General features: G+C 46.2%; 17 non-coding genes and 41 pseudogenes across 17 annotated transcripts; all 58 read left to right on the top strand.

Moving 5' to 3' along the window:
• Positions 1–2,116: 2,116 nt before the first annotated feature.
• LOC136745942 (5S ribosomal RNA) lies at positions 2,117–2,235 on the top strand. Its single transcript, XR_010816234.1, has one exon. It is a non-coding gene; the product is annotated as a 5S ribosomal RNA (ribosomal RNA).
• Positions 2,236–2,453: 218 nt separating this feature from the next.
• Positions 2,454–2,572, top strand: LOC136745886 (uncharacterized; annotated as a pseudogene).
• A 224-nt stretch (positions 2,573–2,796) lies between these two features.
• Positions 2,797–2,915, top strand: LOC136745767 (uncharacterized; annotated as a pseudogene).
• A 209-nt stretch (positions 2,916–3,124) lies between these two features.
• Positions 3,125–3,243, top strand: LOC136745851 (uncharacterized; annotated as a pseudogene).
• Positions 3,244–3,452: 209 nt separating this feature from the next.
• On the top strand, positions 3,453–3,571 carry LOC136745917 (5S ribosomal RNA). The gene has a single exon (XR_010816211.1). It is a non-coding gene; the product is annotated as a 5S ribosomal RNA (ribosomal RNA).
• Positions 3,572–3,790: 219 nt separating this feature from the next.
• LOC136745812 (uncharacterized) lies at positions 3,791–3,909 on the top strand (annotated as a pseudogene).
• Positions 3,910–4,464: 555 nt separating this feature from the next.
• On the top strand, positions 4,465–4,583 carry LOC136745948 (5S ribosomal RNA). The gene has a single exon (XR_010816240.1). It is a non-coding gene; the product is annotated as a 5S ribosomal RNA (ribosomal RNA).
• Positions 4,584–4,801: 218 nt separating this feature from the next.
• LOC136745753 (5S ribosomal RNA) lies at positions 4,802–4,919 on the top strand. The gene has a single exon (XR_010816184.1). It is a non-coding gene; the product is annotated as a 5S ribosomal RNA (ribosomal RNA).
• Positions 4,920–5,463: 544 nt separating this feature from the next.
• On the top strand, positions 5,464–5,582 carry LOC136745847 (uncharacterized; annotated as a pseudogene).
• A 224-nt stretch (positions 5,583–5,806) lies between these two features.
• On the top strand, positions 5,807–5,925 carry LOC136745814 (uncharacterized; annotated as a pseudogene).
• A 210-nt stretch (positions 5,926–6,135) lies between these two features.
• Positions 6,136–6,254, top strand: LOC136745849 (uncharacterized; annotated as a pseudogene).
• Positions 6,255–6,464: 210 nt separating this feature from the next.
• LOC136745835 (uncharacterized) lies at positions 6,465–6,583 on the top strand (annotated as a pseudogene).
• Positions 6,584–7,138: 555 nt separating this feature from the next.
• Positions 7,139–7,257, top strand: LOC136745774 (uncharacterized; annotated as a pseudogene).
• Positions 7,258–7,473: 216 nt separating this feature from the next.
• On the top strand, positions 7,474–7,592 carry LOC136745864 (uncharacterized; annotated as a pseudogene).
• A 210-nt stretch (positions 7,593–7,802) lies between these two features.
• Positions 7,803–7,921, top strand: LOC136745852 (uncharacterized; annotated as a pseudogene).
• Positions 7,922–8,129: 208 nt separating this feature from the next.
• On the top strand, positions 8,130–8,248 carry LOC136745775 (5S ribosomal RNA). Its single transcript, XR_010816187.1, has one exon. It is a non-coding gene; the product is annotated as a 5S ribosomal RNA (ribosomal RNA).
• A 210-nt stretch (positions 8,249–8,458) lies between these two features.
• Positions 8,459–8,577, top strand: LOC136745902 (5S ribosomal RNA). The gene has a single exon (XR_010816199.1). It is a non-coding gene; the product is annotated as a 5S ribosomal RNA (ribosomal RNA).
• Positions 8,578–8,802: 225 nt separating this feature from the next.
• Positions 8,803–8,921, top strand: LOC136745815 (uncharacterized; annotated as a pseudogene).
• Positions 8,922–9,131: 210 nt separating this feature from the next.
• LOC136745850 (uncharacterized) lies at positions 9,132–9,250 on the top strand (annotated as a pseudogene).
• Positions 9,251–9,460: 210 nt separating this feature from the next.
• Positions 9,461–9,579, top strand: LOC136745837 (uncharacterized; annotated as a pseudogene).
• Positions 9,580–10,134: 555 nt separating this feature from the next.
• LOC136745776 (uncharacterized) lies at positions 10,135–10,253 on the top strand (annotated as a pseudogene).
• Positions 10,254–10,469: 216 nt separating this feature from the next.
• LOC136745881 (uncharacterized) lies at positions 10,470–10,588 on the top strand (annotated as a pseudogene).
• A 208-nt stretch (positions 10,589–10,796) lies between these two features.
• On the top strand, positions 10,797–10,915 carry LOC136745787 (5S ribosomal RNA). Its single transcript, XR_010816188.1, has one exon. It is a non-coding gene; the product is annotated as a 5S ribosomal RNA (ribosomal RNA).
• A 210-nt stretch (positions 10,916–11,125) lies between these two features.
• On the top strand, positions 11,126–11,244 carry LOC136745947 (5S ribosomal RNA). Its single transcript, XR_010816239.1, has one exon. It is a non-coding gene; the product is annotated as a 5S ribosomal RNA (ribosomal RNA).
• A 556-nt stretch (positions 11,245–11,800) lies between these two features.
• Positions 11,801–11,919, top strand: LOC136745853 (uncharacterized; annotated as a pseudogene).
• A 209-nt stretch (positions 11,920–12,128) lies between these two features.
• On the top strand, positions 12,129–12,247 carry LOC136745863 (uncharacterized; annotated as a pseudogene).
• Positions 12,248–12,461: 214 nt separating this feature from the next.
• Positions 12,462–12,580, top strand: LOC136745819 (uncharacterized; annotated as a pseudogene).
• Positions 12,581–13,135: 555 nt separating this feature from the next.
• LOC136745777 (uncharacterized) lies at positions 13,136–13,254 on the top strand (annotated as a pseudogene).
• A 216-nt stretch (positions 13,255–13,470) lies between these two features.
• LOC136745882 (uncharacterized) lies at positions 13,471–13,589 on the top strand (annotated as a pseudogene).
• Positions 13,590–13,804: 215 nt separating this feature from the next.
• LOC136745865 (uncharacterized) lies at positions 13,805–13,923 on the top strand (annotated as a pseudogene).
• A 210-nt stretch (positions 13,924–14,133) lies between these two features.
• On the top strand, positions 14,134–14,252 carry LOC136745878 (uncharacterized; annotated as a pseudogene).
• A 208-nt stretch (positions 14,253–14,460) lies between these two features.
• On the top strand, positions 14,461–14,579 carry LOC136745798 (5S ribosomal RNA). Its single transcript, XR_010816189.1, has one exon. It is a non-coding gene; the product is annotated as a 5S ribosomal RNA (ribosomal RNA).
• Positions 14,580–14,789: 210 nt separating this feature from the next.
• Positions 14,790–14,908, top strand: LOC136745926 (5S ribosomal RNA). Its single transcript, XR_010816219.1, has one exon. It is a non-coding gene; the product is annotated as a 5S ribosomal RNA (ribosomal RNA).
• A 216-nt stretch (positions 14,909–15,124) lies between these two features.
• On the top strand, positions 15,125–15,243 carry LOC136745945 (5S ribosomal RNA). Its single transcript, XR_010816237.1, has one exon. It is a non-coding gene; the product is annotated as a 5S ribosomal RNA (ribosomal RNA).
• A 216-nt stretch (positions 15,244–15,459) lies between these two features.
• LOC136745899 (uncharacterized) lies at positions 15,460–15,578 on the top strand (annotated as a pseudogene).
• A 221-nt stretch (positions 15,579–15,799) lies between these two features.
• Positions 15,800–15,918, top strand: LOC136745778 (uncharacterized; annotated as a pseudogene).
• Positions 15,919–16,134: 216 nt separating this feature from the next.
• LOC136745883 (uncharacterized) lies at positions 16,135–16,253 on the top strand (annotated as a pseudogene).
• Positions 16,254–16,469: 216 nt separating this feature from the next.
• On the top strand, positions 16,470–16,588 carry LOC136745756 (uncharacterized; annotated as a pseudogene).
• Positions 16,589–16,805: 217 nt separating this feature from the next.
• On the top strand, positions 16,806–16,924 carry LOC136745866 (uncharacterized; annotated as a pseudogene).
• Positions 16,925–17,135: 211 nt separating this feature from the next.
• LOC136745854 (uncharacterized) lies at positions 17,136–17,254 on the top strand (annotated as a pseudogene).
• A 208-nt stretch (positions 17,255–17,462) lies between these two features.
• Positions 17,463–17,581, top strand: LOC136745810 (5S ribosomal RNA). The gene has a single exon (XR_010816190.1). It is a non-coding gene; the product is annotated as a 5S ribosomal RNA (ribosomal RNA).
• A 210-nt stretch (positions 17,582–17,791) lies between these two features.
• LOC136745927 (5S ribosomal RNA) lies at positions 17,792–17,910 on the top strand. Its single transcript, XR_010816220.1, has one exon. It is a non-coding gene; the product is annotated as a 5S ribosomal RNA (ribosomal RNA).
• Positions 17,911–18,126: 216 nt separating this feature from the next.
• On the top strand, positions 18,127–18,245 carry LOC136745839 (uncharacterized; annotated as a pseudogene).
• Positions 18,246–18,454: 209 nt separating this feature from the next.
• LOC136745893 (uncharacterized) lies at positions 18,455–18,573 on the top strand (annotated as a pseudogene).
• A 215-nt stretch (positions 18,574–18,788) lies between these two features.
• LOC136745861 (5S ribosomal RNA) lies at positions 18,789–18,907 on the top strand. The gene has a single exon (XR_010816195.1). It is a non-coding gene; the product is annotated as a 5S ribosomal RNA (ribosomal RNA).
• A 217-nt stretch (positions 18,908–19,124) lies between these two features.
• On the top strand, positions 19,125–19,243 carry LOC136745757 (uncharacterized; annotated as a pseudogene).
• A 217-nt stretch (positions 19,244–19,460) lies between these two features.
• Positions 19,461–19,579, top strand: LOC136745868 (uncharacterized; annotated as a pseudogene).
• Positions 19,580–19,790: 211 nt separating this feature from the next.
• LOC136745856 (uncharacterized) lies at positions 19,791–19,909 on the top strand (annotated as a pseudogene).
• Positions 19,910–20,117: 208 nt separating this feature from the next.
• LOC136745821 (5S ribosomal RNA) lies at positions 20,118–20,236 on the top strand. Its single transcript, XR_010816191.1, has one exon. It is a non-coding gene; the product is annotated as a 5S ribosomal RNA (ribosomal RNA).
• Positions 20,237–20,446: 210 nt separating this feature from the next.
• Positions 20,447–20,565, top strand: LOC136745928 (5S ribosomal RNA). Its single transcript, XR_010816221.1, has one exon. It is a non-coding gene; the product is annotated as a 5S ribosomal RNA (ribosomal RNA).
• Positions 20,566–20,781: 216 nt separating this feature from the next.
• On the top strand, positions 20,782–20,900 carry LOC136745840 (uncharacterized; annotated as a pseudogene).
• Positions 20,901–21,109: 209 nt separating this feature from the next.
• On the top strand, positions 21,110–21,228 carry LOC136745894 (uncharacterized; annotated as a pseudogene).
• A 215-nt stretch (positions 21,229–21,443) lies between these two features.
• On the top strand, positions 21,444–21,562 carry LOC136745919 (5S ribosomal RNA). The gene has a single exon (XR_010816213.1). It is a non-coding gene; the product is annotated as a 5S ribosomal RNA (ribosomal RNA).
• Positions 21,563–21,778: 216 nt separating this feature from the next.
• On the top strand, positions 21,779–21,897 carry LOC136745900 (uncharacterized; annotated as a pseudogene).
• Positions 21,898–22,118: 221 nt separating this feature from the next.
• On the top strand, positions 22,119–22,237 carry LOC136745779 (uncharacterized; annotated as a pseudogene).
• A 216-nt stretch (positions 22,238–22,453) lies between these two features.
• LOC136745884 (uncharacterized) lies at positions 22,454–22,572 on the top strand (annotated as a pseudogene).
• Positions 22,573–22,788: 216 nt separating this feature from the next.
• LOC136745758 (uncharacterized) lies at positions 22,789–22,907 on the top strand (annotated as a pseudogene).
• A 217-nt stretch (positions 22,908–23,124) lies between these two features.
• On the top strand, positions 23,125–23,243 carry LOC136745869 (uncharacterized; annotated as a pseudogene).
• Positions 23,244–23,293: the final 50 nt, after the last annotated feature.

Consider the following 23,293-nt stretch of genomic DNA (forward strand, 5'->3'; position numbering starts at 1 on the left):
ACATTAAAAGTGAGCATCACACTGTCTGTGTCTTTCTCTACCAGCACTGAGATCTGCCTGCCTCTGCTAATGCCCCTCTTGTTGTTATTGGGGTATGTCTGGCACAGGGTTTTGTGAAAGGCGGTGTAGAACAGTAGATTGTTCTTGACCCTGTTTTCTCCTTTACCGGTGTAGTCTAGGATGAGGGTCTCAGGAGATGCTCTCATCACAGCTTGTTTGTAGTCCTTCTTAGCCTGTGCAGAGCGAATGTCTTCAGGGTATCGGATTTCAAAAGGCAGCTCTGCAGTCAGACTGCTGTTCGATAGATTTCTATCAGTCTCAGTGGCAGTTGGGCTCTCTCCTACTGTCACTCTATTCAAATCGGAGCTCTGCATTTTCATTGGCTGAGTCAACTACTGAGAATGCTTATTTATTTTATTAATACATATTTTTTTGTTTAATTATTTGTCTCTTACCTCCAATTCTTGTCTTCAGCTTTTCTTTTCTGACTTTTCTTCCTGAACTGTCTCTCTGCTTTCTTCTTTTTGTGTTTCTCTTAAAATTATTATTTTTTGAATACTTTTTCTTCTGAATTTCTATTCCATGTCTTCTGTGTATGTTTATAGTGCTATATATTCATTTGTAAATCACAAATTAAATCCGCTTATGTATAAAAACAAATGTTTTTTAGGAGCTCATATTCCTCTCTCTCTCTCTCTCTCTCTCTCTCTCTCTCTCTCTCTCTCAATTCATTTCATTTGTATTGTCAAAGCAATTGGACATACATACACATACATACATATACACTCACCTAAAGGATTATTAGGAACACCTGTTCAATTTCTCATTAATGCAATTATCTAATCAACCAATCACATGGCAGTTGCTTCAATGCATTTAGGGGTGTGGTCCTGGTCAAGACAATCTCCTGAACTCCAAACTGAATGTCTGAATGGGAATGAAAGGTGATTTAAGCAATTTTGAGCGTGGCATGGTTGTTGGTGCCAGACGGGCCGGTCTGAGTATTTCACAATCTGCTCAGTTACTGGGATTTTCACGCACAACCATTTCTAGGGTTTACAAAGAATGGTGTGAAAAGGGAAAAACATCCAGTATGCGGCAGTCCTGTGGGCGAAAATGCCTTGTTGATGCAAGAGGTCAGAGGAGAATGGGCCGACTGATTCAAGCTGATAGAAGAGCAACTTTGACTGAAATAACCACTAGTTACAAACGAGGTATGCAGCAAAGCATTTGTGAAGCCACAACACGTACAACCTTGAGGCGGATGGGCTACAACAGCAGAAGACCCCACCGGGTACCACTCATCTCCACTACAAATAGGAAAAAGAGGTGAGACATTCAGATGGTAGAGTCAGAATTTGGCGTAAACAGAATGAGAACATGGATCCATCATGTCTTGTTACCACTGTGCAGGCTGGTGGTGGTGGTGTAATGGTGTGGGGGATGTCTTCTTGGCACACTTTAGGCCCCTTAGTACCAATTGGGCATCGTTTAAATGCTACGGCCTACCTGAGCATTGTTTCTGACCATGTCCATCCCTTTTTGACCACCATGTACCCATCCTCTGATGGCTACTTCCAGCAGGATAATGCACCATGTCACAAAGGTCGAATCATTTCAAATTGGTTTCTTGAACATGACAATGAGTTCACTGTACTAAACTGGCCCCCACAGTCACCAGATCTCAACCCAATGGAGCATCTTTGGGATGTGGTGGAACGGGAGCTTCGTGCCCTGGATGTGCATCCCACAAATCTCCATCAACTGCAAGATGCTATCCTATCAATATGGGCCAACATTTCTAAAGAATGCTTTCAGCACCTTGTTGAAGCAATGCCACGTAGAATTAAAGCAGTTCTGAAGGCGAAAGGGGGTCAAACACAGTATTAGTATGGTGTTCCTAATAATCCTTTAGGTGAGTTCATCGTAGCTCTTAATACTCTCTTTCTGTCTGGAGGAGATATAATTGAAGTATTGTACACGTACCCGGCTACTTTCAACACCCATTGCTGCACTGATATTTTTCCCTCCATTTTTCTTTATCCATTTTTTTTTTGCTGGAAGTTCCGTCAATACCCGTCAGCCTTTAAGAGACATCATGCAGCCAGGCCTCTTGGCTTGCGGCCACACCGTCCTGAACGCGCCCAATCTCATCAGATCTCGGAAGCTAAACGGGGCAGGGCCTGGTCAGTACTTGGATGGGAGACCTCCTAGAAATACCAGGTGCTGCAAGCTTTTTACGTCTCCTGGGTAACTTCATCGTAGCTCTTAATACTCTCTTTCTGTCTCCAGGAGATATAATTGAAGAATTGTACACGTACCCGGCTACTTTCAACACCCTTTCCTGCACTGATATTTTTACCTCCATTTTTCTATTTTTTTTTTTTTTTTTTGCTGGAAATTCCGTCAATACCCGCCAGCCTTTAAGAGACATCATGCAGCCAGGCATCTCGGCTTGCGGCCACACCATCCTGAACGCGCCCGATCTCGTCAGATCTCGGAAGCTAAACGGGGCAGGACCTGGTCAGTACATGAAAGTGATACCTCCTGGAAATACCTAGTGCTGCAAGCTTTTACGTCTCCTGGGTAACTTTATCGTAGCTCTTAATACTCTCTCTCTGTCTGGAGGAGATATAATTGAAGTATTGTACACGTATCCAGCTACTGTCAACACCCTTTGCTGCACTGATATTTTTCCATCCATTTTTCTTTTTTCTTTTTTTCTTTTTTTTTTTTGCTGGAAGTTCCGTCAATACCCGCCAACCTTTAAGAGACATCATGCAGCCAGGCCTTTCGGCTTGTGGCCACACCGTCCTGAATGCGCCCGATCATGTCAGATCTCGGAAGCTAAACGGGGCAGGGCCTGGTCAGTACTTGGATGGGAGACCTCCTTGAAATACCAGGTGCTGCAAGCTTTTTACGTCTCCTGGGTAACTTCATCGTAGCTCTTAATACTCTCTTTCTGTCTCCAGGAGATATAATTGAAGAATTGTACACGTACCCGGCTACTTTCAACACCCTTTGCTGCACTGGTATATTTCCCTCTATTTTTCTTTTTTTTTTTGCTGGAAGTTCCGTCAATACCCGCCAGCCTTTAAGAGACATCATGCAGCCAGGCATCTCGGCTTGCGGCCACACCATCCTGAACGCGCCCGATCTCGTCAGATCTCGGAAGCTAAACGGGGCAGGACCTGGTCAGTACATGAATGTGAGACCTCCTGGAAATACCTCGTGCTGCAAGCTTTTACGTCTCCTGGGTAACTTTATCGTAGCTCTTAATACTCTCTATCTGTCTGGAGGAGATTTAATTGAAGTATTGTACACGTACCCAGCTACTGTCAACACCCTTTGCTGCACTGATATTTTTCCATCCATTTTTTTTTTTTTTTTTTGCTGGAAGTTCCGTCAATACCCGCCAACCTTTAAGAGACATCATGCAGCCAGGCCTTTCGGCTTGTGGCCACACCGTCCTGAATGCGCCCGATCTCGTCAGATCTCGGAAGCTAAACGGGGCAGGGCCTGGTCAGTACTTGGATGGGAGACCTCCTAGAAATACCAGGTGCTGCAAGCTTTTTACGTCTCCTGGGTAACTTCATCGTAGCTCTTAATACTCTCTTTCTGTCTCCAGGAGATATAATTGAAGAATTGTACACGTACCCGGCTACTTTCAACACCCTTTCCTGCACTGATATTTTTCCCTCCATTTTTCTATTTTTTTTTATTTTTTTTTGCTGGAAATTCCGTCAATACCCGCCAGCCTTTAAGAGACGTCATGCAGCCAGACATCTCGGCTTGCGGCCACACCGTCCTGAACGCGCCCGATCTCGTCAGATCTCGGAAGCTAAACGGGGCAGGACCTGTTCAGTACTTGAATGTGAGACCTCCTGGAAATACCTGGTGCTGCAAGCTTTTACGTCTCCTGGGTAACTTTATCGTAGCTCTTAATACTCTCTATCTGTCTGGAGGAGATATAATTGAAGAATTGTACACGTACCCGGCTACCTTCAACACGCTTTGCTGCACTGATATTTTTCCCTCCATTTTTCTATTTTCTTTTGTTTCTTGCTGGAAGTTCCATCAATACCCTCCAGCCTTTAAGAGACATCATGCAGCCAGGCCTCTTGGCTTGAGGCCACACCGTCCTGAAGATGCAAAATCTCGTCAGATCTCGGAAGAAAAACTGGGCAGGGTCTGGTCAGTAATTGGATGGGTGACCTCCTGGAAATACCAGGTGCTGAAAGCTTTTTACATCTCCTGGGTAACTTCAGCGTAGCTCTTAATACTCTCATTCAGTCTGGAGGAGATATAATTGAAGAATTGTACATGTACCCGGCTACTTTCAACACCCTGTTCTGCACTGATATTTTTCCCTCCATTTTTCTATTTATTTATTTTTTATTTTTTGCTGGAAGTTCCGTCAATACCCGCCAGGCTTTAAGAGACATCATGCAGCCCGGCCTCTTGGCTTGCGGCCACACCGTCCTGAACACGCCCGATCTCGTCAGATCTCGGAAGCTAAACGGGGCAGGGCCTCGTCAGTACTTGGATGGGAGACCTCCTGGAAATACCTGGTGCTGCAAGCTTTTTACGTCTCCTGGGAAACTTCATCGTAGCTCTTAATACTCTCTATCTGTCTGGAGGAGATATAATTGAAGTATTGTACACGTACCCGGCTACTTTCAACAGCCTTTGCTGTACTGATATTTTTCCCTCCATTTTCCATTTTTTTTTTTTTTTTTTTGCTGGAAGTTCCGTCAATACCCGCCAGCCTTTAAGAGACATCATGCAGCCAGGCCTCTTCGCTTGCGGCCACACCGTCCTGAACGCGCCCGATCTCATCAGATTTCGGAAGCTAACGGGGCAGGGCCTGGTCAGTACTTGGATGGGTGACCTCCTGGAAATACCAGGTGCTGCAAGCTTTTTACGTCTCCTGGGTAACTTCATCATAGCTCTTAATACTCTCTTTCAGTCTGTAGGAGATATTATTGAAGAATTGTACACGTACCCGCCTACTTTCAAAACCCTTTGCTGCACTGATATTTTTCCCTCCATTTTTCTTTTTTCTTTTTTTTTTTGCTGTAAGTTCCGTCAATACCCGCCAGCCTTAAAGAGACATCATGCAGCCGTGCCTCTCGGCTTTCGGCCACACCGTCCTGAATGCGCATGATATCGTCAGATCTCGGAAGCTAAACGGGGCAGGACCTGGTCAGTACTTGAATGTGAGACCTCCTGGAAATACCAGGTGCTGCAAACTTTTACGTCTCCTGGGTAACTTTATCGTAGCTCTTAATACTCTCTTTCAGTCTGCAGGAGATATAATTGAAGAATTGTACACGTACCCGGCTACTTTCAACACCCTTTGCTGCACTGGTATATTTCCCTCTATTTTTCTTTTTTTTTTTTGCTGGCAGTTCTGTCAATACCCGCCAGCCTTTAAGAGACATCATGCAGCCAGGCATCTCGGCTTGCGGCCACACCATCCTGAACGCGCCCGATCTCGTCAGATCTCGGAAGCTAAACGGGGCAGGACCTGGTCAGTACATGAATGTGAGACCTCCTGGAAATACCTAGTGCTGCAAGCTTTTACGTCTCCTGGGTAACTTCATCGTAGCTCTTAATACTCTCTATCTGTCCGGAGGAGATATAATTTAAGTATTGTACACGAACCCGGCTACTGTCAACACCCTTTGCTGCACTGATATTTTTCCATCCATTTTTCTTTTTTCTTTTTTTCTTTTATTTTTTTGCTGGAAGTTCCGTCAATACCCGCCAACCTTTAAGAGACATCATGCAGCCAGGGCTTTTGGCTTGTGGACACACCGTCCTGAATGCGCCCGATCTCGTCAGATCTCGGAAGCTAAACGGTGCAGGGCCTGGTCAGTACTTGGATGGGAGACCTCCTAGAAATACCAGGTGCTGCAAGCTTTTTACGTCTCCTGGGTAACTTCATCGTAGCTCTTAATACTCTCTTTCTGTCTCCAGGAGATATAATTGAAGAATTGTACACGTACCCGGCTACTTTCAACACCCTTTGCTGCACTGGTATATTTCCCTCTATTTTTCTTTTTTTTTTTTGCTGGCAGTTCCGTCAATACCCGCCAGCCTTTAAGAGACATCATGCAGCCAGACATCTCGGCTTGCGGCCACACCGTCCTGAACGCGCCCGATCTTGTCAGATCTCGGAAGCTAAACGGGGCAGGACCTGGTCAGTACTTAAATGTGAGACCTCCTGGAAATACCAGGTGCTGCCAGCTTTTTACGTCTCCTGGGGAACTTCATCGTAGCTCTTAATACTCTCTTTCTGTCTGGAGAAGATATAATTGAAGAATTGTACACGTACCCGGCTACTTTCAACACCCTTTGCTGCACTGGTATTTTTCCCTCTATTTTTCTTTTTTTTTTTTGCTTGAAGTTCTGTCAATACCCGCCAACCTTTAAGAGACATCATGCAGCCAGGCATCTCGGCTTGCGGCCACACCATCCTGAACGTGCCCGATCTCGTCAGATCTCGGAAGCTAAACGGGGCAGGACCTGGTCAGTACATGAATGTGAGACCTCCTGGAAATACCTGGTGCTGCAAGCTTTTACGTCTCCTGGGTAACTTTATCGTAGCTCTTAATACTCTCTATCTGTCTGGAGGAGATATAATTGAAGTATTGTACACGTACCCAGCTACTGTCAACATCCTTTGCTGCACTGATATTTTTCCATCCATTTTTCTTTTTTCTTTTGTTTTTTGCTGGAAGTTCCATCAATACCCTCCAGCCTTTAAGACACATCATGCAGCCAGGCCAATTGGCTTGAGGCCACACCGTCCTGAAGACGCAAGATCTCGTCAGATCTCGGAAGAGAAAGTAGGCAGGGCCTGGTCAGTAATTGGATGGGTGACCTCCTGGAAATACCAGGTGCTGAAAGCTTTTTACATCTCCTGGGTAACTACAGCGTAGCTCTTAATACTTTCATTCAGTCTGGAGGAGATATAATTGAAGAATTGTACATGTACCCGGCTACTTTCAACACCCTGTCCTGCACTGATATTTTTCCCTCCATTTTTCTATTTATTTATTTTTTATTTTTTGCTGGAAGTTCCGTCAATACCCGCTAGCCTTTAAGAGACATCATGCAGCCCGGCCTCTTGGCTTGCGGCCACACCGTCCTGAACACGCCCGATCTCGTCAGATCTCGGAAGCCAAACGGGGCAGGGCCTCGTCAGTACTTGGATGGGAGACCTCCTGGAAATACCTGGTGCTGCAAGCTTTTTACGTCTCCTGGGAAACTTCATCGTAGCTCTTAATACTCTCTATCTGTCTGGAGGAGATATAATTGAAGTATTGTACACGTACCCGGCTACTTTCAACAGCCATTGCTGCACTGATATTTTTCCCTCCATTTTTCTTTTTTCTTTTTTTTTTTGCTGGCAGTTCCGTCAATACCCGCCAGCCTTTAAGAGACATCATGCAGCCAGGCCTCTTGGCTTATAGTCACACCGTCCAGAACGCGCCCGATCATATCAGATTTCGGAAGCTAAACGGGGCAGGGCCTGCTTAGTACTTGGATGGGAGACCTCCTGGAAATACCAGGTGCTGCAAGCTATTTACGTCTCCTGGGTAACTTCATCGTAGCTCTTAATTCTCTCTTTCTGTCTCCAGGAGATATAATTGAAGAATTGTACACGTACCCGGCTACTTTCAACACCCTTTGCTGCACTGGTATATTTCCCTCTATTTTTCTTTTTTTTTTTTGCTGGCAGTTCCGTCAATACCCGCCAGCCTTTAAGAGACATCATGCAGCCAGGCATCTCGGCTTGCGGCCACACCATCCTGAACGCGCCCGATCTCGTCAGATCTCGGAAGCTAAACGGGGCAGGACCTGGTCAGTACATGAATGTGAGACCTCCTGGAAATACCTCGTGCTGCAAGCTTTTACGTCTCCTGGGTAACTTTATCGTAGCTCTTAATACTCTCTATCTGTCTGGAGGAGTTATAATTGAAGTATTGTACACGTACCCAGCTACTGTCAACACCCTTTGCTGCACTGATATTTTTCCATCCATTTTTTTTTTTTTTTTTGCTGGAAATTCCGTCAATATCCGCCAGCCATTAAGAGACATCATGTAGCCAGGCCTCTCGGCTTGCGGCCACACCGTCCTGAATGCGCCCGATCTCGTCAGATCTCGGAAGCTAAACGGGGCAGGGCCTGGTCAGTACTTGGATGGGAGACCTCCTAGAAATACCAGGTGCTGCAAGCTTTTTACGTCTCCTGGGTAACTTCATCGTAGCTCTTAATACTCTCTTTCTGTCTCCAGGAGATATAATTGAAGAATTGTACACGTACCCGGCTACTTTCAACACCCTTTGCTGCACTGGTATATTTCCCTCTATTTTTCTTTTTTTTTTTTGCTGGCAGTTCCGTCAATACCCGCCAGCCTTTAAGAGACATCATGCAGCCAGACATCTCGGCTTGCGGCCACACCATCCTGAACGCGCCCGATCTCGTCAGATCTCGGAAGCTAAACGGGGCAGGGCCTGGTCAGTACTTGGATGGGAGACCTCCTAGAAATACCAGGTGCTGCAAGCTTTTTACGTCTCCTGGGTAACTTCATCATAGCTCTTAATACTCTCTATCTGTCCGGAGGAGATATAATTGAAGTATTGTACACGTACCCGGCTACTGTCAACACCCTTTGCTGCACTGATATTTTTCCATCCATTTTTCTTTTTTCTTTTTTTCTTTTATTTTTTTGCTGGAAGTTCCGTCAATACCCGCCAACCTTTAAGAGACATCATGCAGCCAGGGCTTTCGGCTTGTGGACACACCGTCCTGAATGCGCCCGATCTCGTCAGATCTCGGAAGCTAAACGGTGCAGGGCCTGGTCAGTACTTGGATGGGAGACCTCCTAGAAATACCAGGTGCTGCAAGCTTTTTACGTCTCCTGGGTAACTTCATCGTAGCTCTTAATACTCTCTTTCTGTCTCCAGGAGATATAATTGAAGAATTGTACACGTACCCGGCTACTTTCAACACCCTTTGCTGCACTGGTATATTTCCCTCTATTTTTCTTTTTTTTTTTTGCTGGCAGTTCCGTCAATACCCGCCAGCCTTTAAGAGACATCATGCAGCCAGACATCTCGGCTTGCGGCCACACCGTCCTGAACGCGCCCGATCTTGTCAGATCTCGGAAGCTAAACGGGGCAGGACCTGGTCAGTACTTAAATGTGAGACCTCCTGGAAATACCAGGTGCTGCCAGCTTTTTACGTCTCCTGGGGAACTTCATCGTAGCTCTTAATACTCTCTTTCTGTCTGGAGAAGATATAATTGAAGAATTGTACACGTACCCGGCTACATTCAACACCCTTTGCTGCACTGGTATTTTTCCCTCTATTTTTCTTTTTTTTTTTTGCTTGAAGTTCTGTCAATACCCGCCAACCTTTAAGAGACATCATGCAGCCAGGCATCTCGGCTTGCGGCCACACCATCCTGAACGTGCCCGATCTCGTCAGATCTCGGAAGCTAAACGGGGCAGGACCTGGTCAGTACATGAATGTGAGACCTCCTGGAAATACCTGGTGCTGCAAGCTTTTACGTCTCCTGGGTAACTTTATCGTAGCTCTTAATACTCTCTATCTGTCTGGAGGAGATATAATTGAAGTATTGTACACGTACCCAGCTACTGTCAACATCCTTTGCTGCACTGATATTTTTCCATCCATTTTTCTTTTTTCTTTTGTTTTTTGCTGGAAGTTCCATCAATACCCTCCAGCCTTTAAGACACATCATGCAGCCAGGCCAATTGGCTTGAGGCCACACCGTCCTGAAGACGCAAGATCTCGTCAGATCTCGGAAGAGAAAGTAGGCAGGGCCTGGTCAGTAATTGGATGGGTGACCTCCTGGAAATACCAGGTGCTGAAAGCTTTTTACATCTCCTGGGTAACTACAGCGTAGCTCTTAATACTTTCATTCAGTCTGGAGGAGATATAATTGAAGAATTGTACATGTACCCGGCTACTTTCAACACCCTGTCCTGCACTGATATTTTTCCCTCCATTTTTCTATTTATTTATTTTTTATTTTTTGCTGGAAGTTCCGTCAATACCCGCTAGCCTTTAAGAGACATCATGCAGCCCGGCCTCTTGGCTTGCGGCCACACCGTCCTGAACACGCCCGATCTCGTCAGATCTCGGAAGCCAAACGGGGCAGGGCCTCGTCAGTACTTGGATGGGAGACCTCCTGGAAATACCTGGTGCTGCAAGCTTTTTACGTCTCCTGGGAAACTTCATCGTAGCTCTTAATACTCTCTATCTGTCTGGAGGAGATATAATTGAAGTATTGTACACGTACCCGGCTACTTTCAACAGCCATTGCTGCACTGATATTTTTCCCTCCATTTTTCTTTTTTCTTTTTTTTTTTGCTGGCAGTTCCGTCAATACCCGCCAGCCTTTAAGAGACATCATGCAGCCAGGGATCTCGGTTTGCGGCCACACCATCCTGAACGCGCCCGATCTCGTCAGATCTTGGAAGCTAAACGGGGCAGGACCTGGTCAGTACATGAATGAGAGACCTCCTGGAAATACCTAGTGCTGCAAGCTTTTACGTCTCCTGGGTAACTTTATCGTAGCTCTTAATACTCTCTATCTGTCTGGAGGAGTTATAATTGAAGTATTGTACACGTACCCAGCTACTGTCAACACCCTTTGCTGCACTGATATTTTTCCATCCATTTTTTTTTTTTTTTTTGCTGGAAATTCCGTCAATATCCGCCAGCCATTAAGAGACATCATGTAGCCAGGCCTCTCGGCTTGCGGCCACACCGTCCTGAATGCGCCCGATCTCGTCAGATCTCGGAAGCTAAACGGGGCAGGGCCTGGTCAGTACTTGGATGGGAGACCTCCTAGAAATACCAGGTGCTGCAAGCTTTTTACGTCTCCTGGGTAACTTCATCGTAGCTCTTAATACTCTCTTTCTGTCTCCAGGAGATATAATTGAAGAATTGTACACGTACCCGGCTACTTTCAACACCCTTTGCTGCACTGGTATATTTCCCTCTATTTTTCTTTTTTTTTTTTGCTGGCAGTTCCGTCAATACCCGCCAGCCTTTAAGAGACATCATGCAGCCAGACATCTCGGCTTGCGGCCACACCATCCTGAACGCGCCCAATCTCGTCAGATCTCGGAAGCTAAACGGGGCAGGGCCTGGTCAGTACTTGGATGGGAGACCTCCTAGAAATACCAGGTGCTGCAAGCTTTTTACGTCTCCTGGGTAACTTCATCATAGCTCTTAATACTCTCTATCTGTCCGGAGGAGATATAATTGAAGTATTGTACACGTACCCAGCTACTGTCAACACCCTTTGCTGCACTGATATTTTTCCATCCATTTTTTTTTTTTTTTTTTTTTTTTATTTTTTTTTTGCTGGACGTTCCGTCAATACCCGCCAGCCTTTAAGAGACATCATGCAACCAGGCCTCTCGGTTTGCGGACACACAGTCCTGAACGCGCCCGATCTCGGAAGATCTCGGAAACTAAATGGGGCAGGACCTGGTCAGTACTTGGATGGGAGATCTTCTGGAAATACCAGGTGCTGCCAGCTTTTTACGTCTCCTGGGGAACTTCATCGTAGCTCTTAATACTCTCTTTCTGTCTGGAGAATATATAATTGAAGAATTGTACACGTACCCGGCTACTTTCAACACCCTTTGCTGCACTGGTATTTTTCCCTCTATTTTTCTTTTTTTTTTTGGCTGGCAGTTCCGTCAATACCCGCCAGCCTTTAAGAGACATCATGCAGCCAGGCATCTCGGCTTGCGGCCACACCATCCTGAACGCGCCCGATCTCGTCAGATCTCGGAAGCTAAACGGGGCAGGACCTGGTCAGTACATGAATGTGAGACCTCCTGGAAATACCTCGTGCTGCAAGCTTTTACGTCTCCTGGGTAACTTTATCGTAGCTCTTAATACTCTCTATCTGTCTGGAGGAGATTTAATTGAAGTATTGTACACGTACCCAGCTACTGTCAACACCCTTTGCTGCACTGATATTTTTCCATCCATTTTTTTTTTTTTTTTTTGCTGGAAGTTCCGTCAATACCCGCCAACCTTTAAGAGACATCATGCAGCCAGGACTTTCGGCTTGCGGCCACACCATCCTGAACTCGCCCGATCTCGTCAGATCTTGGAAGCTAAACGGGGCAGGACCTGGTCAGTACATGAATGTGAGACCTCCTGGAAATACCTGGTGCTGCAAGCTTTCACGTCTCCTGGGTAACTTTATCGTAGCTCTTAATACTCTCTATCTGTCTGGAGGAGATATAATTGAAGTATTGTACACGTACCCAGCTACTGTCAACACCCTTTGCTGCACTGATATTTTTCCATCCATTTTTCTTTTTTTTTTTTTTTTTGCTGGAAGTTCCGTCAATACCCGCCAGCCTTTAAGAGACATCATGCAGCCAGACATCTCGGCTTGCGGCCACACCGTCCTGAACGCGCCCGATTTCGTCAGATCTCGGAAGCTAAACGGGGCAGGACCTGGTCAGTACTTGAATGTGAGACCTCCTGGAAATACCTGGTGCTGCAAGCTTTTACGTCTCCTGGGTAACTTTATCGTAGCTCTTAATACTCTCTATCTGTCTGGAGGAGATATAATTGAAGAATTTTACACGTACCCAGCTACTGTCAACACCATTTGCTGCACTGATATTTTTCCCTCCATTTTTCTTTTTTCTTTTGTTTTTTGCTGGAAGTTCCATCAATACCCTCCAGCCTTTAAGACACATCATGCAGCCAGGCCTCTTGGCTTGAGGCCACACCGTCCTGAAGACGCAAGATCTCGTCAGATCTCGGAAGAGAAAGTAGGCAGGGCCTGGTCAGTAATTGGATGGGTGACCTCCTGGAAATACCAGGTGCTGAAAGCTTTTTACATCTCCTGGGTAACTACAGCGTAGCTCTTAATACTTTCATTCAGTCTGGAGGAGATATAATTGAAGAATTGTACATGTACCCGGCTACTTTCAACACCCTGTCCTGCACTGATATTTTTCCCTCCATTTTTCTATTTATTTATTTTTTATTTTTTGCTGGAAGTTCCGTCAATACCCGCTAGCCTTTAAGAGACATCATGCAGCCCGGCCTCTTGGCTTGCGGCCACACCGTCCTGAACACGCCCGATCTCGTCAGATCTCGGAAGCCAAACGGGGCAGGGCCTCGTCAGTACTTGGATGGGAGACCTCCTGGAAATACCTGGTGCTGCAAGCTTTTTACGTCTCCTGGGAAACTTCATCGTAGCTCTTAATACTCTCTATCTGTCTGGAGGAGATATAATTGAAGTATTGTACACGTACCCGGCTACTTTCAACAGCCATTGCTGCACTGATATTTTTCCCTCCATTTTTCTTTTTTCTTTTTTTTTTTGCTGGCAGTTCCGTCAATACCCGCCAGCCTTTAAGAGACATCATGCAGCCAGGCATCTCGGTTTGCGGCCACACCATCCTGAACGCGCCCGATCTCGTCAGATCTTGGAAGCTAAACGGGGCAGGACCTGGTCAGTACATGAATGAGAGACCTCCTGGAAATACCTAGTGCTGCAAGCTTTTACGTCTCCTGGGTAACTTTATCGTAGCTCTTAATACTCTCTTTCTGTCTGGAGGAGATATAATTGAAGAATTGTACACGTACTAGGCTACTTTCAACACCCTTTGCTGCACTGATATTTTTCCCTCCATTTTTCTTTTTATTTTATTTTTTTGCTGGAAGTTCCGTCAATATCCGCCAGCCTTTAAGAGACATCATGCAGCCAGGCCTCTTGGCTTATAGTCACACCGTCCAGAACGCGCCCGATCATATCAGATTTCGGAAGCTAAACGGGGCAGGGCCTGCTTAGTACTTGGATGGGAGACCTCCTGGAAATACCAGGTGCTGCAAGCTATTTACGTCTCCTGGGTAACTTCATCGTAGCTCTTAATTCTCTCTTTCTGTCTCCAGGAGATATAATTGAAGAATTGTACACGTACCCGGCTACTTTCAACACCCTTTGCTGCACTGGTATATTTCCCTCTATTTTTCTTTTTTTTTTTTGCTGGCAGTTCCGTCAATACCCGCCAGCCTTTAAGAGACATCATGCAGCCAGGCATCTCGGCTTGCGGCCACACCATTCTGAACGCGCCCGATCTCGTCAGATCTCGGAAGCTAAACGGGGCAGGACCTGGTCAGTACATGAATGTGAGACCTCCTGGAAATACCTCGTGCTGCAAGCTTTTACGTCTCCTGGGTAACTTTATCGTAGCTCTTAATACTCTCTATCTGTCTGGAGGAGTTATAATTGAAGTATTGTACACGTACCCAGCTACTGTCAACACCCTTTGCTGCACTGATATTTTTCCATCCATTTTTTTTTTTTTTTTTGCTGGAAATTCCGTCAATATCCGCCAGCCATTAAGAGACATCATGTAGCCAGGCCTCTCGGCTTGCGGCCACACCGTCCTGAATGCGCCCGATCTCGTCAGATCTCGGAAGCTAAACGGGGCAGGGCCTGGTCAGTACTTGGATGGGAGACCTCCTAGAAATACCAGGTGCTGCAAGCTTTTTACGTCTCCTGGGTAACTTCATCGTAGCTCTTAATACTCTCTTTCTGTCTCCAGGAGATATAATTGAAGAATTGTACACGTACCCGGCTACTTTCAACACCCTTTGCTGCACTGGTATATTTCCCTCTATTTTTCTTTTTTTTTTTTGCTGGCAGTTCCGTCAATACCCGCCAGCCTTTAAGAGACATCATGCAGCCAGACATCTCGGCTTGCGGCCACACCATCCTGAACGCGCCCGATCTCGTCAGATCTCGGAAGCTAAACGGGGCAGGGCCTGGTCAGTACTTGGATGGGAGACCTCCGAGAAATACCAGGTGCTGCAAGCCTTTTACGTCTCCTGGGTAACTTCATCGTAGCTCTTAATACTCTCTTTCTGTCTGGAGGAGATATAATTGAAGAATTGTACACGTACTAGGCTACTTTCAACACCCTTTGCTGCACTGATATTTTTCCCTCCATTTTTCTTTTTATTTAATTTTTTTGCTGGAAGTTCCGTCAATATCCGCCAGCCTTTAAGAGACATCATGCAGCCAGGCCTCTTGGCTTGTAGTCACACCGTCCAGAACGCGCCCGATCTCGTCAGATCTCGGAAGCTAAACGGGGCAGGGCCTGGTCAGTACTTGGATGGGAGACCTCCTAGAAATACCAGGTGCTGCAAGCCTTTTACGTCTCCTGGGTAACTTTATCGTAGCTCTTAATACTCTCTATCTGTCTGGAGGAGATATAATTGAAGAATTGTACACGTACCCAGCTACTGTCAACACCATTTGCTGCACTGATATTTTTCCCTCCATTTTTCTTTTTTCTTTTGTTTTTTGCTGGAAGTTCCATCAATACCCTCCAGCCTTTAAGACACATCATGCAGCCAGGCCTCTTGGCTTGAGGCCACACCGTCCTGAAGACGCAAGATCTCGTCAGATCTCGGAAGAGAAACTAGGCAGGGCCTGGTCAGTAATTGGATGGGTGACCTCCTGGAAATACCAGGTGCTGAAAGCTTTTTACATCTCCTGGGTAACTTCAGCGTAGCTCTTAATACTTTCATTCAGTCTGGAGGAGATATAATTGAAGAATTGTACATGTACCCGGCTACTTTCAACACCCTGTCCTGCACTGATATTTTTCCCTCCATTTTTCTATTTATTTATTTTTTATTTTTTGCTGGAAGTTCCGTCAATACCCGCTAGCCTTTAAGAGACATCATGCAGCCCGGCCTCTTGGCTTGCGGCCACACCGTCCTGAACACGCCCGATCTCGTCAGATCTCGGAAGCCAAACGGGGCAGGGCCTCGTCAGTACTTGGATGGGAGACCTCCTGGAAATACCTGGTGCTGCAAGCTTTTTACGTCTCCTGGGAAACTTCATCGTAGCTCTTAATACTCTCTATCTGTCTGGAGGAGATATAATTGAAGTATTGTACACGTACCCGGCTACTTTCAACAGCCATTGCTGCACTGATATTTTTCCCTCCATTTTTCTTTTTTCTTTTTTTTTTTGCTGGCAGTTCCGTCAATACCCGCCAGCCTTTAAGAGACATCATGCAGCCAGGCATCTCGGTTTGCGGCCACACCATCCTGAACGCGCCCGATCTCGTCAGATCTTGGAAGCTAAACGGGGCAGGACCTGGTCAGTACATGAATGAGAGACCTCCTGGAAATACCTAGTGCTGCAAGCTTTTACGTCTCCTGGGTAACTTTATCGTAGCTCTTAATACTCTCTCTCTGTCTGGAGGAGATATAATTGAAGTATTGTACACGTATCCAGCTACTGTCAACACCCTTTGCTGCACTGATATTTTTATATCCATTTTTCTTTTTTTTTTTTTTTTTTTGCTGGAAGTTCCGTCAATACCCGCCAACCTTTAAGAGACATCATGCAGCCAGGCCTCTCGGCTTGCGGCCACACCGTCCTGAATGCGCCAGATCTCGTCAGATCTCGGAAGCTAAACGGGGCAGGGCCTGGTCAGTACTTGGATGGGAGACCTCCGAGAAATACCAGGTGCTGCAAGCCTTTTTACGTCTCCTGGGTAACTTCATCGTAGCTCTTAATACTCTCTTTCTGTCTGGAGGAGATATAATTGAAGAATTGTACACGTACTAGGCTACTTTCAACACCCTTTGCTGCACTGATATTTTTCCCTCCATTTTTCTTTTTATTTTATTTTTTTGCTGGAAGTTCCGTCAATATCCGCCAGCCTTTAAGAGACATCATGCAGCCAGGCCTCTTGGCTTATAGTCACACCGTCCAGAACGCGCCCGATCATATCAGATTTCGGAAGCTAAACGGGGCAGGGCCTGCTTAGTACTTGGATGGGAGACCTCCTGGAAATACCAGGTGCTGCAAGCTATTTACGTCTCCTGGGTAACTTCATCGTAGCTCTTAATTCTCTCTTTCTGTCTCCAGGAGATATAATTGAAGAATTGTACACGTACCCGGCTACTTTCAACACCCTTTGCTGCACTGGTATATTTCCCTCTATTTTTCTTTTTTTTTTTTTGCTGGCAGTTCCGTCAATACCCGCCAGCCTTTAAGAGACATCATGCAGCCAGGCATCTCGGCTTGCGGCCACACCATCCTGAACGCGCCCGATCTCGTCAGATCTCGGAAGCTAAACGGGGCAGGACCTGGTCAGTACATGAATGTGAGACCTCCTGGAAATACCTCGTGCTGCAAGCTTTTACGTCTCCTGGGTAACTTTATCGTAGCTCTTAATACTCTCTATTTTTCTGGAGGAGTTATAATTGAAGTATTGTACACGTACCCAGCTACTGTCAACACCCTTTGCTGCACTGATATTTTTCCATCCATTTTTTTTTTTTTTTTTGCTGGAAATTCCGTCAATATCCGCCAGCCATTAAGAGACATCATGTAGCCAGGCCTCTCGGCTTGCGGCCACACCGTCCTGAATGCGCCCGATCTCGTCAGATCTCGGAAGCTAAACGGGGCAGGGCCTGGTCAGTACTTGGATGGGAGACCTCCTAGAAATACCAGGTGCTGCAAGCTTTTTACGTCTCCTGGGTAACTTCATCGTAGCTCTTAATACTCTCTTTCTGTCTCCAGGAGATATAATTGAAGAATTGTACACGTACCCGGCTACTTTCAACACCCTTTGCTGCACTGGTATATTTCCCTCTATTTTTCTTTTTTTTTTTTGCTGGCAGTTCCGTCAATACCCGCCAGCCTTTAAGAGACATCATGCAGCCAGACATCTCGGCTTGCGGCCACACCATCCTGAACGCGCCCGATCTCGTCAGATCTCGGAAGCTAAACGGGGCAGGGCCTGGTCAGTACTTGGATGGGAGACCTCCGAGAAATACCAGGTGCTGCAAGCCTTTTACGTCTCCTGGGTAACATCATCGTAGCTCTTAATACTCTCTTTCTGTCTGGAGGAGATATAATTGAAGAATTGTACACGTACTAGGCTACTTTCAACACCCTTTGCTGCACTGATATTTTTCCCTCCATTTTTCTTTTTATTTAATTTTTTTGCTGGAAGTTCCGTCAATATCCGCCAGCCTTTAAGAGACATCATGCAGCCAGGCCTCTTGGCTTGTAGTCACACCGTCCAGAACGCGCCCGATCATATCAGATTTCGGAAGCTAAACGGGGCAGGGCCTGCTCAGTACTTGGATGGGAGACCTCCTGGAAATACCAGGTGCTGCAAGCTTTTTACGTCTCCTGGGTAACTTCATCGTAGCTCTTAATTCTCTCTTTCTGTCTCCAGGAGATATAATTGAAGAATTGTACACGTACCCAGCTACTGTCAACACCCTTTGCTGCACTGGTATATTTCCATCCATTTTTTTTTTTTTTTTTGCTGGAAATTCCGTCAATACCCGCCAGCCTTTAAGAGACATCATGCAGCCAGGCATCTCGGCTTGCGGCCACACCATCCTGAACTCGCCCGATCTCGTCAGATCTTGGAAGCTAAACGGGGCAGGACTTGGTCGGTACATGAATGTGAGACCTCCTGGAAATACCTGGTGCTGCAAGCTTTTACGTCTCCTGGGTAACTTTATCGTAGCTCTTAATACTCTCTATCTGTCTGGAGGAGATATATTTGAAGTATTGTACACGTACCCAGCTACTGTCAACACCCTTTGCTGCACTGATATTTTTCCATCCATTTTTCTTTTTTTTTTTTTTTTTTGCTGGAAGTTCCGTCAATACCCGCCAACCTTTAAGAGACATCATGCAGCCAGGCCTCTCAGCTTGCGGCCACACCGTCCTGAATGCGCCCGATCTCGTCAGATCTCGGAAGCTAAACGGGGCAGGGCCTGGTCAGTACTTGGATGGGAGACCTCCTAGAAATACCAGGTGCTGCAAGCCTTTTACGTCTCCTGGGTAACTTTATCGTAGCTCTTAATACTCTCTATCTGTCTGGAGGAGATATAATTGAAGAATTGTACACGTACCCAGCTACTGTCAACACCATTTGCTGCACTGATATTTTTATATCCATTTTTCTTTTTTTTTTTTTTTTTTTGCTGGAAGTTCCGTCAATACCCGCCAACCTTTAAGAGACATCATGCAGCCAGGCCTCTCGGCTTGCGGCCACACCGTCCTGAATGCGCCAGATCTCGTCAGATCTCGGAAGCTAAACGGGGCAGGGCCTGGTCAGTACTTGGATGGGAGACCTCCGAGAAATACCAGGTGCTGCAAGCCTTTTTACGTCTCCTGGGTAACTTCATCGTAGCTCTTAATACTCTCTTTCTGTCTGGAGGAGATATAATTGAAGAATTGTACACGTACTAGGCTACTTTCAACACCCTTTGCTGCACTGATATTTTTCCCTCCATTTTTCTTTTTATTTTATTTTTTTGCTGGAAGTTCCGTCAATATCCGCCAGCCTTTAAGAGACATCATGCAGCCAGGCCTCTTGGCTTATAGTCACACCGTCCAGAACGCGCCCGATCATATCAGATTTCGGAAGCTAAACGGGGCAGGGCCTGCTTAGTACTTGGATGGGAGACCTCCTGGAAATACCAGGTGCTGCAAGCTATTTACGTCTCCTGGGTAACTTCATCGTAGCTCTTAATTCTCTCTTTCTGTCTCCAGGAGATATAATTGAAGAATTGTACACGTACCCGGCTACTTTCAACACCCTTTGCTGCACTGGTATATTTCCCTCTATTTTTCTTTTTTTTTTTTTGCTGGCAGTTCCGTCAATACCCGCCAGCCTTTAAGAGACATCATGCAGCCAGGCATCTCGGCTTGCGGCCACACCATCCTGAACGCGCCCGATCTCGTCAGATCTCGGAAGCTAAACGGGGCAGGACCTGGTCAGTACATGAATGTGAGACCTCCTGGAAATACCTCGTGCTGCAAGCTTTTACGTCTCCTGGGTAACTTTATCGTAGCTCTTAATACTCTCTATTTTTCTGGAGGAGTTATAATTGAAGTATTGTACACGTACCCAGCTACTGTCAACACCCTTTGCTGCACTGATATTTTTCCATCCATTTTTTTTTTTTTTTTTGCTGGAAATTCCGTCAATATCCGCCAGCCATTAAGAGACATCATGTAGCCAGGCCTCTCGGCTTGCGGCCACACCGTCCTGAATGCGCCCGATCTCGTCAGATCTCGGAAGCTAAACGGGGCAGGGCCTGGTCAGTACTTGGATGGGAGACCTCCTAGAAATACCAGGTGCTGCAAGCTTTTTACGTCTCCTGGGTAACTTCATCGTAGCTCTTAATACTCTCTTTCTGTCTCCAGGAGATATAATTGAAGAATTGTACACGTACCCGGCTACTTTCAACACCCTTTGCTGCACTGGTATATTTCCCTCTATTTTTCTTTTTTTTTTTTGCTGGCAGTTCCGTCAATACCCGCCAGCCTTTAAGAGACATCATGCAGCCAGACATCTTGGCTTGCGGCCACACCATCCTGAACGCGCCCGATCTCGTCAGATCTCGGAAGCTAAACGGGGCAGGGCCTGGTCAGTACTTGGATGGGAGACCTCCGAGAAATACCAGGTGCTGCAAGCCTTTTACGTCTCCTGGGTAACTTCATCGTAGCTCTTAATACTCTCTTTCTGTCTGGAGGAGATATAATTGAAGAATTGTACACGTACTAGGCTACTTTCAACACCCTTTGCTGCACTGATATTTTTCCCTCCATTTTTCTTTTTATTTAATTTTTTTGCTGGAAGTTCCGTCAATATCCGCCAGCCTTTAAGAGACATCATGCAGCCAGGCCTCTTGGCTTGTAGTCACACCGTCCAGAACGCGCCCGATCATATCAGATTTCGGAAGCTAAACGGGGCAGGGCCTGCTCAGTACTTGGATGGGAGACCTCCTGGAAATACCAGGTGCTGCAAGCTTTTTACGTCTCCTGGGTAACTTCATCGTAGCTCTTAATTCTCTCTTTCTGTCTCCAGGAGATATAATTGAAGAATTGTACACGTACCCAGCTACTGTCAACACCCTTTGCTGCACTGGTATATTTCCATCCATTTTTTTTTTTTTTTTTGCTGGAAATTCCGTCAATACCCGCCAGCCTTTAAGAGACATCATGCAGCCAGGCATCTCGGCTTGCGGCCACACCATCCTGAACTCGCCCGATCTCGTCAGATCTTGGAAGCTAAACGGGGCAGGACTTGGTCGGTACATGAATGTGAGACCTCCTGGAAATACCTGGTGCTGCAAGCTTTTACGTCTCCTGGGTAACTTTATCGTAGCTCTTAATACTCTCTATCTGTCTGGAGGAGATATATTTGAAGTATTGTACACGTACCCAGCTACTGTCAACACCCTTTGCTGCACTGATATTTTTCCATCCATTTTTCTTTTTTTTTTTTTTTTTTGCTGGAAGTTCCGTCAATACCCGCCAACCTTTAAGAGACATCATGCAGCCAGGCCTCTCAGCTTGCGGCCACACCGTCCTGAATGCGCCCGATCTCGTCAGATCTCGGAAGCTAAACGGGGCAGGGCCTGGTCAGTACTTGGATGGGAGACCTCCTAGAAATACCAGGTGCTGCAAGCCTTTTACGTCTCCTGGGTAACTTTATCGTAGCTCTTAATACTCTCTATCTGTCTGGAGGAGATATAATTGAAGAATTGTACACGTACCCAGCTACTGTCAACACCATTTGCTGCACTGATATTTTTCCCTCCATTTTTCTTTTTTCTTTTGTTTTTTGCTGGAAGTTCCATCAATACCCTCCAGCCTTTAAGACACATCATGCAGCCAGGCCTCTTGGCTTGAGGCCACACCGTCCTGAAGACGCAAGATCTCGTCAGATCTCGGAAGAGAAACTAGGCAGGGCCTGGTCAGTAATTGGATGGGTGACCTCCTGGAAATACCAGGTGCTGAAAGCTTTTTACATCTCCTGGGTAACTTCAGCGTAGCTCTTAATACTTTCATTCAGTCTGGAGGAGATATAATTGAAGAATTGTACATGTACCCGGCTACTTTCAACACCCTGTCCTGCACTGATATTTTTCCCTCCATTTTTCTATTTATTTATTTTTTATTTTTTGCTGGAAGTTCCGTCAATACCCGCTAGCCTTTAAGAGACATCATGCAGCCCGGCCTCTTGGCTTGCGGCCACACCGTCCTGAACACGCCCGATCTCGTCAGATCTCGGAAGCCAAACGGGGCAGGGCCTCGTCAGTACTTGGATGGGAGACCTCCTGGAAATACCTGGTGCTGCAAGCTTTTTACGTCTCCTGGGAAACTTCATCGTAGCTCTTAATACTCTCTATCTGTCTGGAGGAGATATAATTGAAGTATTGTACACGTACCCGGCTACTTTCAACAGCCATTGCTGCACTGATATTTTTCCCTCCATTTTTCTTTTTTCTTTTTTTTTTTGCTGGCAGTTCCGTCAATACCCGCCAGCCTTTAAGAGACATCATGCAGCCAGGCATCTCGGTTTGCGGCCACACCATCCTGAACGCGCCCGATCTCGTCAGATCTTGGAAGCTAAACGGGGCAGGACCTGGTCAGTACATGAATGAGAGACCTCCTGGAAATACCTAGTGCTGCAAGCTTTTACGTCTCCTGGGTAACTTTATCGTAGCTCTTAATACTCTCTCTCTGTCTGGAGGAGATATAATTGAAGTATTGTACACGTATCCAGCTACTGTCAACACCCTTTGCTGCACTGATATTTTTATATCCATTTTTCTTTTTTTTTTTTTTTTTTTGCTGGAAGTTCCGTCAATACCCGCCAACCTTTAAGAGACATCATGCAGCCAGGCCTCTCGGCTTGCGGCCACACCGTCCTGAATGCGCCAGATCTCGTCAGATCTCGGAAGCTAAACGGGGCAGGGCCTGGTCAGTACTTGGATGGGAGACCTCCGAGAAATACCAGGTGCTGCAAGCCTTTTTACGTCTCCTGGGTAACTTCATCGTAGCTCTTAATACTCTCTTTCTGTCTGGAGGAGATATAATTGAAGAATTGTACACGTACTAGGCTACTTTCAACACCCTTTGCTGCACTGATATTTTTCCCTCCATTTTTCTTTTTATTTTATTTTTTTGCTGGAAGTTCCGTCAATATCCGCCAGCCTTTAAGAGACATCATGCAGCCAGGCCTCTCGGCTTATAGTCACACCGTCCAGAACGCGCCCGATCATATCAGATTTCGGAAGCTAAACGGGGCAGGGCCTGCTTAGTACTTGGATGGGAGACCTCCTGGAAATACCAGGTGCTGCAAGCTATTTACGTCTCCTGGGTAACTTCATCGTAGCTCTTAATTCTCTCTTTCTG

Source organism: Amia ocellicauda, unplaced genomic scaffold (assembly GCF_036373705.1).
Source record: "Amia ocellicauda isolate fAmiCal2 unplaced genomic scaffold, fAmiCal2.hap1 HAP1_SCAFFOLD_93, whole genome shotgun sequence".
Classification (NCBI taxonomy): domain Eukaryota; kingdom Metazoa; phylum Chordata; class Actinopteri; order Amiiformes; family Amiidae; genus Amia; species Amia ocellicauda.